Source organism: Spermophilus citellus (assembly GCF_964194105.1).
Source record: "Spermophilus citellus genome assembly, chromosome: 6".
NCBI classification, from domain to species: Eukaryota; Metazoa; Chordata; class Mammalia; order Rodentia; family Sciuridae; genus Spermophilus; species Spermophilus citellus.
In genome coordinates this window covers 38,924,005-38,932,520 of record NC_138187.1, presented here as the reverse complement: position 1 = coordinate 38,932,520, position 8,516 = coordinate 38,924,005, and the positions used below count along the sequence as shown (strand labels likewise).

General features: G+C 61.5%; 1 long non-coding RNA gene across 1 annotated transcript; it reads right to left on the bottom strand.

Annotated features, from left to right (window-relative positions):
• Positions 1-4,951: 4,951 nt before the first annotated feature.
• On the bottom strand, positions 4,952-8,516 carry LOC308652429. Its single transcript, XR_014022791.1, has 2 exons — positions 8,401-8,516; positions 4,952-5,445 (listed from the first exon to the last, which is right to left on the bottom strand). It is a non-coding gene; the product is annotated as an uncharacterized lncRNA (long non-coding RNA).

Sequence of the window (8,516 nt, the reverse complement as noted above, 5' to 3'; positions counted from 1 at the left end):
CAATCCCTCTGACCCACCTTGAGTGTCACTTGCCATCTGTCCCTCTAGAACACTGGCTCCAGTGCTGGGCAGGGACTCCAGCGACCACTGCAGGTGATGGACACTCTACAGCGAGGGATGGGAGCTCTCTCTGCTTGGGATAGAGGTCGCATCCCAAGGACACAGCAGCTGAGGTCTCAGCCTGGGCTGACCAGATGGCACCCCGGAGGACTCAACTGCCCATCTCCATGGGGGCCTGGAAGCTCACCACCAAGACCACCTCCCTTTCCTCCAGCATCCTCAGTCCCCAGAAGACAGAATCCTGGAGTCCTGGGGGCCCCAGGCCAGCATGTGACCTAAAAGGCCAGTGGTCTGGCTGCTCCTCCCTGCCACTCTGCTCACAAGCCCCCAGTGATGTGGGCCCTGGCTCAGGGGCCAGGAAGTACAAGTGGACCCCCCAAACCCCTGCTGGTTGGTGTGCTGCTCCCCAGCCCATGGCTGCTGGCCTTGTGGCAAGGTGGGTGACTCTCCCCTCACTTCCTGGCTGGCCCAGGTGAGGAACTGCCAGCAGGGCCCAGAGCCCATCCGCATCCCTGAATGTGGAGTGAGAGACGCACTCGCTGATGCGTCCACAGCTCCCAGAGTCTCAGGGCAATTTCACCAGGCAGAAAGGACAGGAGGTGGCTCCCTTTGACAGCTGAGAAAGAGGACTCTTTTTTTTTTTTAATTAAAATTTATTTATTTTTAGCTGTAAATGGACCACAGACCTTTATTTATTTACTTACTTACAGGGTTGGGCAAGCGCTCTACCACCACCCCAGCCCCAGCCCGGGGCTCATGAGGCCCCTGGAAGGCAGAGCCTGGCCGACCCCAGGGCCTCCCTGGCCGTCCAGCGGGGAGATCACCCCAGCCTTGCTGATCAGACTCGGTCCTCCTGACAGAGCGCCGGGGCCTCCCCAGACCTTGTGAGATGAACTCATGGGCCCCCATGTGGCGACAGTCCTTGGGAGGTGGGGACAGCAGGAGGGTCAAAACTCAGGGATGTGTTGTGGTGGGAGAGCCCCCTGGGGCAGCCTCCGTTCATCAGGCATCGGGGCTCAGGAGGGGGACACCACCTTCACAGGGTCTCTCAGGAGGTGGAGCAGCAGACCCCCACCCCTGCACCCCACTGTGGGGAAGGATTATCAGGAGCCCCAAGAAGGCAGTGGAACACAGGCGGGCAGCCTCTCCCCTGAGTGCTTGGGAAGACTGGGATTCTGGAACTCTCTGGGGAGACCTCGGAAGCTCCGACCTTGCAGCTGCAGTTGCCTGCACAGTAGGGGCGGGTGGCTGCCCCCAGCCTGCGCCCTCTCGGAGACTCTGACCAGTCAGGAGGGTGGCGCTTCTCTGCCAAATGGAAGGCATCACAGCTCAGAGAGGGCAAGAGACTTACCCAGGGGCACCCAGCGAGGGCCTGTGACACAGTATGTGTGAGTGGATGAGGTGATGTGCTGGTCCAGGCCCCCTGAGCCCACCATGCCCTGGGTTGATCTTCCTCAGCAAGCAGAGAGCCTGCAGGAGGAGCGGGGCCTCTGCACCTGGGGTGGACACCAGCTTGGGCGGCCTCCCCCTCCCAGGTCCTGGTTGGGGTGGAGGTGAGCCGAAGCAGCCCCCACCGGCTGCCAGCCTCCCGCCGCTGCAGTGGGGCCAGGCAGCTGCTCTCAGAGGCTGGCAGAGGCCCCTCTGGGGCTCAGGGATCTGCCGCTGTGTGGGCGCCCCCAGCCTGGAGCCCAGCCGGTGGCGAGTCAGAGCAGGCCCACCCATCTGGGAAAGGGCCCAGATCTGCGCCCCAGGAGCCCCAGGCCCCACCCCCAGCTCTGCTTTCCTCCTTCCACCCCCCAGCCCCTGGCCCAGTCCACCCACCAGCTCCTCAGCACCCACTAAACCCAGGCTGGGCTTTGTCTGGGGCTCCGCCCTCTCTGAGCCTCAGTTTCCCAACTTGCAGCAATGCAGATGAATGAAAGCCACCAGGCCGTGCTGCCAGACTCAGACCCCACGAAGAGCAAGGGGCCTTGGGGAGAATCGAAAGGCGGGGAGGGGCACAGAGAGGTCATGTGCCTCACCCGAGGTCACCCAACACAGATCACAGTTAAGATTTAAGCCCCAACAATATGGCCCCAAAAGGCAGATAAGCACACCCTTGAGCAAAGTGTCACCCCTCCCAGCCTCAGTTTCCCAGGGAGGTCCCAATGTCAATTCCAAAACAGGCCTGGCACAGTGGATAAGAAGTGGCTGTCAGGGACAGTTTGCAGGCAGGGCCTTCCTACTGCCCCCCCCCACACACACACACAATGAGCCTCCCTTCCAGTACCCACAAAATTGGGGGATCCTGACCTGCCTAGAAGAACTGGGCAACAGAGACAGCAGACTCTCAGGTGCTGGTGTGGAGAGCCAGCAAGTGCAGCCACAGTCCCCTGGCCTTGCCTGAGCCGAGGGCCTCAGGCTGAGCGAGCAGGTTACAGACTACAGAGAGCCTAGACCCAGACACCATGGGGGGGCGGACACAGGGGTCGTGGGAAGGGGCCTCAGGGAAGGTCCCTGTGGATACACCTGGGCGGTCCCGCCTCCTGGGGGACAGAGGAGATGGCATCAGGACTGGCCCCTCCCTCCCTCAGCCAGAAGGCCACCCTGCCTGCCTGCTGTCCTCACCAGCAGGGACAGAGCAGCCCGTGGCCCCTGGGGAGTAACCTCCCTCCGACTCCACAGAGGCGAGGACAAGAAGAGAGGAGGAACCTGCTGTGCGGGGACACCTGAGCTGCTGACCAGGCCCCAGGGGGGTGCACATGGGGGCTGGGAGGCAGAGAGCAGGCCCATTCCCACCACCTCCCCACAGAGGCCCTGGAGGGATCTGGCCAGCAGGCCAGCTGGGCTGGGCCTGCCCTGACCTGCGTCTGCTGAGCTGGGGTCCTGAGACCAGGCCAGGCACACCTGGCCTCAGCTCCTTTGTCCATGGCCAGGGACACTGTCCTTCCCCTCCCTGGCCCTGGGAGTCCTGCAGGCAGACAGGACTCTATTTCACAGACAGGGAAGCTGAGCCCCCAGGTGAGCAGGGTTTCTGAGGGACAGAGCAGCTGCTGCCAGGCCTTGTGGAGACCCGCAGACCTTGCTTCCAGACCTGGCTGCACCTCCTAGCTGGAGGACCGCTGGATTTCAGTTTCCACATCTTGTGAAGGGCTCTGGAAGATCATCTGAGTTGACACCGGCATGTGTGATTACAGTGCAGGAGACGGCTTCCGGCTGGTGGGGCAATCTGAGGGGGCAAGTGCTGGGAGCCCAGCCTCGCTGGCCCAGGGCCTGGTGGCCACTCGCCCACACTCATGCCCGGGCCTGAGGGCCAAAACACCCTGCTAGCAAGAAGGCTTAGCACAGGGGGGAGGGCAGGCCTGGGGGGAGGGATTGGCCTATCTGTATGCAACCCTCTGTCTCTCATGCCTAGCAGGGGCCTGGGACGCTGGGAACGAGCCAGGAGTCAGGGGCAGGTGTTAACTGTCCATTTGTGCTGTGCAGGTGGGGACTGCAGGTCACATTCCTGGTGGGCAGGCCTGGCACTGCCTGCTCCCTGCTCTTGGAGCCACCAACCCTGCCTGGGACCAGGCTCCTGGTCCCCATGCCAATCGGTGTCCCCCACCCACCTACACCAATGCAGATAGGGAAACTGATTTAGCAGTGAGGGAAGTTTGGCCTCATAGGTCCCTGACATTTGGTGGTACTGTGACACCCCCCCCCCCCAAGTCCCAGCCCCTGGAAAGGGATCTTGCTTGGAGAAAAGGCCTCCAGAGACGTAACTCGTTAAGGACCTTGAGATGAGGCCGTCCTGGAGGGAGGGTGGGTCCAAAGAGCAATGACGAGTGTCCTTGTGAGGAAAGGACACAAGGCTCAGAGAGGACCCTGCTACAACAGAGACAGGATAGTGCGAGGCAGTTAGGGCCAAGGAGCACCAGGAACCCACCAGAAGCCAGAGAGCAGCCAGGGACAGATTCACCCTCAGCCCTCAGAAGGACCTGGCCTTGCTCACACCCTCACTTGGACTCCTGTCCTCTAGGACACGGGGTGGGGGACCAATGCGTGTGTGTGTTTCTCCTTCCTCCTTTTCCTCCCTCTGTCTTTCCTTCCTTCCACTGGGAATTGAATCAAACCCAGGGCCTCATACGCACTAGGAAAACTCTTTACCACTGAGCTGCATGCCCAGTCCTCCCCACCCTCCTGACTTTGATTCTGATGCAGGCTCTTGCTAAGTTGCTGAGGCTGGCAGTGAACGTGGGATCCTCCTGCCTCAGCCTCCTGAGTTGCTGGGATCACAGGTGTGCACCACTGCATCCGGCTCCATTTTTGTTGTTGAAGGCATTTGGCTTGTGGCACTTTGTCACAGCAGCCCTGGGGCTGGGAGGGTCTAAAGAGGCTCATCTGTCAGAACCCGGGAGGATGGGAGGCCCGGCCTGCTTGGGTGTCTCATGGGCAAGCCCCCAACCTTCCACGACATGGGCTAATCCACAGACCTCTGAGTTTCAGATTTCAGCTCATTGACCCATGAGGGTCCAGGGGTAGAGGCTTGCAGTAGACCAGGTCTTCTGGGTCCAGGGGCTAAAGGGGACCCTGCTCCCCAAGGAGCAGAACAGATATGGGTCCAGCTGGAGCTCCTGCCTCTGCCCAGCCACGGGATCCCTCCCCTCCCCCATTCCCATGGACTGGTCTCCTCAAGTTCTAGCTTTCTAGGGAGAGACCCTCCATCTCAACCTTGCCCTGGCCCTGTCCACCTCAGGCCCAGGAGCCCCTATTCCCCGCAAACCGTGATCATCCGCGCCAACGTAGCTTTGGCTTCTGGGAGATGCCCCACAAATGCTCCCAAGAGCCACTGAGCTCATTGGACCCAGGGACTTTGCACCTCCCTTACCTCCGTGAGATGCCCACATGACACCCCTTTATTTGATCCTGCTGATCCTGCGTAGAATTCCGTTTTCAGGAGAGTCCCAGCAGCAAGACTGGCTGTGCCTTGTCCCCATTCTATCTCCACCATCGCACGTGGGTCCAGCATCTCCATCACATTCCAGTTTCAGGAAGGGGAGGGTTTGATGGTTGCCCAGGACTAGCCAGAGTGACCCTGAGGACTCCCCTGTGAGCTACTAGAGAGCCGCTGCCTCGGAAGGCCTCAGCATGGCTTGTCCCCAGGCCCTCCCTTGTGTCTGGAGGGGTCACCAGGCCAGGCTTCAAAGCAGACCCTGTCTGTCCAGGGCCCAGACTGCTGTTCCTTAGGGTAATGAGCCCTCAGGGAATATGTCCACTGGACGCTCAGGAGTCCCAGGGAAGCAGCCATTCAGCAGGTGCTTGGGATCAGGAGAGGGCTGAGTCCTCCTCTCCCTGAAGTGCCACCCTTAGGCCTGGGGTGCAGCAGAGGCAATGAGGGCCAGGGCAGAGGTCACAGAAGGCTGCCTGGAGGAGGAGGGGTATAGGGTCAGGATGGACTCCAGAGCAGCTGACTCAGCCTCAGGGGCCTCGCCTCTCCAGGCAGCACATTCCCCATGGACAGGCCTTCGGTCGAAGGTTGCTGTCACAGCCCTGGCTCCCCAGAGCCAGCTTGGCCTCCACCTCCCACCTTGTCCTGGCCACCTCTCTGGAGACCAAGGATGAGGCCAGCAGGACCCGCCTCCTCCTTCCGGAGTTTCCAGCTGTGCTGGGGAAGGAGCCATCTGGGGGCTGATGGGACGGGCTTAGGCATTTGCACATGGGGAGACACGTGTCCCTGGACATGGCCAGCCCACATGTGCAGACTGGCTGCGTGCCATGTCCCCCCACCACCTGTGGACACACAAGTGCACTTGGGTGCCACCCTGTGCCACACCGTCTGACCGAGAGACATTGTGGTTCCCAAGCCATCACAATGCTTTTTCCTGCACACGGATTGTGTGCCACCAGCATGCCTCTCTATACTGGGGGTCTTTGTTCTGTCACCGACACACCCAGCTTCCTGCAAGTGTCATTATTAGCAGAGCTCCCTCAGGCTCTCGAAAATGTCCCATTTTAGATGATAAAATATGTGGCCACCTCTATTTGGGGCACCAAGAGGAAGACACCAGGCTTCTGCACAAGGGCCAAAGAGCAGGTCATAGGCCCCAGAGGGGGTGAGGGGAGAAGGAGGGGCCCAGGCCGGGTGCTGGGAGGCATCTGACCACCTGGCCCCCAGTCCTATGCACCCTTGACCCTTCAGGGTGGAAACGCAAAGCCTTGGGATTAGGATCTGAAGTTGTCTGTCCTCCATCACCGTCAGGGCGGAGGCCAAGGCCAGGCCTTACAATCTGAGCTCGGGCTGGGGAGGACACCACCAAGGAGAGCAGCCCCGGCTGCAGAAAGCCTTGAGTAATGGGGAGGGAGGGGACGGAGGGCAGTGTCAGGGCCACTGTGCGCCTGGACGGAGGTCATGCACTGACCAAGGATGGGCTCTGGAAATCCAGCCACGCTCTGCTCCTAGATCTGCAAAGAAGCCACGTTTTCCCAACAGTGCTCCTGGGCAGAAGACAGGGCGTCAGGCGGGCGGGGTGCCGTGCTCCCCAAGGCCCTGTGTCCACTGTGGCAGCAGGTGTTCACAGACATGAGCCCCCAGGTGCTCCTTCTCTGGAGGCTGCCCAAATAGCCCAGAGGATGCTGAGACCCCAGCCCCAGCCAGGGCCACACCGCCAGGGCCACACCGGCTGGCCAAGAGACACTGTGGTTCCCAAGCCATCACAATGGCTCCATAACAGGGGTCCCTGGGGATGGAACTTAATCTGCAGCATTGAAGACCTGAAAGCTGTGGCCCCTGCCACAGCCAGCAGACGCACCTGCCCGCCCCACCCAGGACACCCGATCCATCATGGACCTGCCTCAAAGGGGGACACTATCCCCAGCGTTCCCTGCCCCAAGGCAGAGACAAGGAGGGAAACTGGGTCGCAGGGATAGAGTGACAGCAATGGTGGGTGGGGACCAGACAGGAAAGAGGGCGGCCACTGAGGACACACCAGACCTGAAGAGCTGCCCCGGGCCACAGAGCCCCAAGGGTGACTTCAGGGACTGCTGGCTTTGGAAAGAAATCCTGTGACACAGACAGAAATCCTGTGACACACCCAGGACAGGGACCCTTCCTCTCTCCCTTTCCCAGAGAAAGGCCACAGGTCCTGCTGTGGGCTGGTTTGGGGTCAGGCCTGGGGATGACACAGGCCACCTCACCTCACCCCTCTTGGAGCAGGCTAGCCAGCCACCTGCCCCTGGAACTGGGCCTGTCCAACTCTTGCTAAGGCTCCTGGCTGGGCAGAGCCGAGGGACAGCAGGGAGAAGCCCAAGGTCACCATCTCCACCCAGCCTGCCTCTGAATCAGCGTCCTGTAGTCCCCGTTCAGGAGAGCTCTGGAGCCCCTGCCCTCTGACTGTGGGGTCCCTAGAGAACGGGGGATGTGGTGAGCCCACGGAGGCGCACTCCCCAGGGTGACATGACACACGCTATGTGGCCTAGGCAGGCCGCCCTCCCTGCCTCAGTTTTCCCATTTGTGAAATGAGACTTTGACCTTAGTGCCGGGGGCCAGCCCCGGCGGGGTCCAGGGAGTCCCGAAGGAGGAGTGGCGTCGGCGAAATGATGAGACAGGAGTCGTTCCCTTTGAGCAATCTTCAGAGAGAGAGCTAAAGCAGCTTTTCTCTGGGTCCTCTAGCAAGGGCCACGGTTGACCTCCATGGTTGAACCCCAGACGAGAGCGGGGCCGGAGGGGATAGTGGGGTAAAGGGAGGAGGGGGAGGGGACTTCCTGGAGGAAATGGTGGCTGAGCAGAAAGGCCAAGCTGGGCCCCCTGAGCCTTCCCCGCAGAAGCACAAGCACAGAGGGGGAGACCTGGGGAGTAAGGGTCTGGCCAAGCCAAGGAAGGCCGAGAGGCTGGCAGGGGCCGGACTGGGCTGGCCAGCCAAGGGGGGCAGCCCTCATTGTCTGGTCAGGCCCACCTGCCCCAGCTGTAGGGAGGTGAGGGCCCTCGGGGCTCTGCTTGGCCTGACCTGCTGTCGCACCCAGAACCACCCCAGAGGTGGTGCAGGGAAGCCTGGCCAACCACGCCTGGTCCATGGCTTTCTGGGGAGGGGTGGGCTGTGTCCTGGGCCACCTCTCCTCTCACCCCAGCCCTGTGGGACCTCCCCGCCAGCAAGCTGCTGCTCAGACAGCGCCACACCCAAGCGCTGGAGACCCCCTGCCCACTGTGTGACCCAGGCCAGCCCACTTCCGTCTCTGACTGCAGCTTCCTCATCTTGCAGATGAGGCCAGGAGGCTCCCTGCTGGGCCGGTGACCCTCTACCCACCCCACCTTCCTGCCCCTCCTGTCCTCGGGCTTCAACACCCCCCACCCCCGCAGTTAGCAGAGGAGATGGGGTGCCCTACCTTGAGGCCAGCCTCAGAGCTATGGGAGGAGGGGGCACTGGAGGCCAGGCAGGAGGAGGCCGGGCAGGAGGAGGCCAGAGTTGAACCTGGCAGGCTGAGTACAGCCTTCCTGTTTT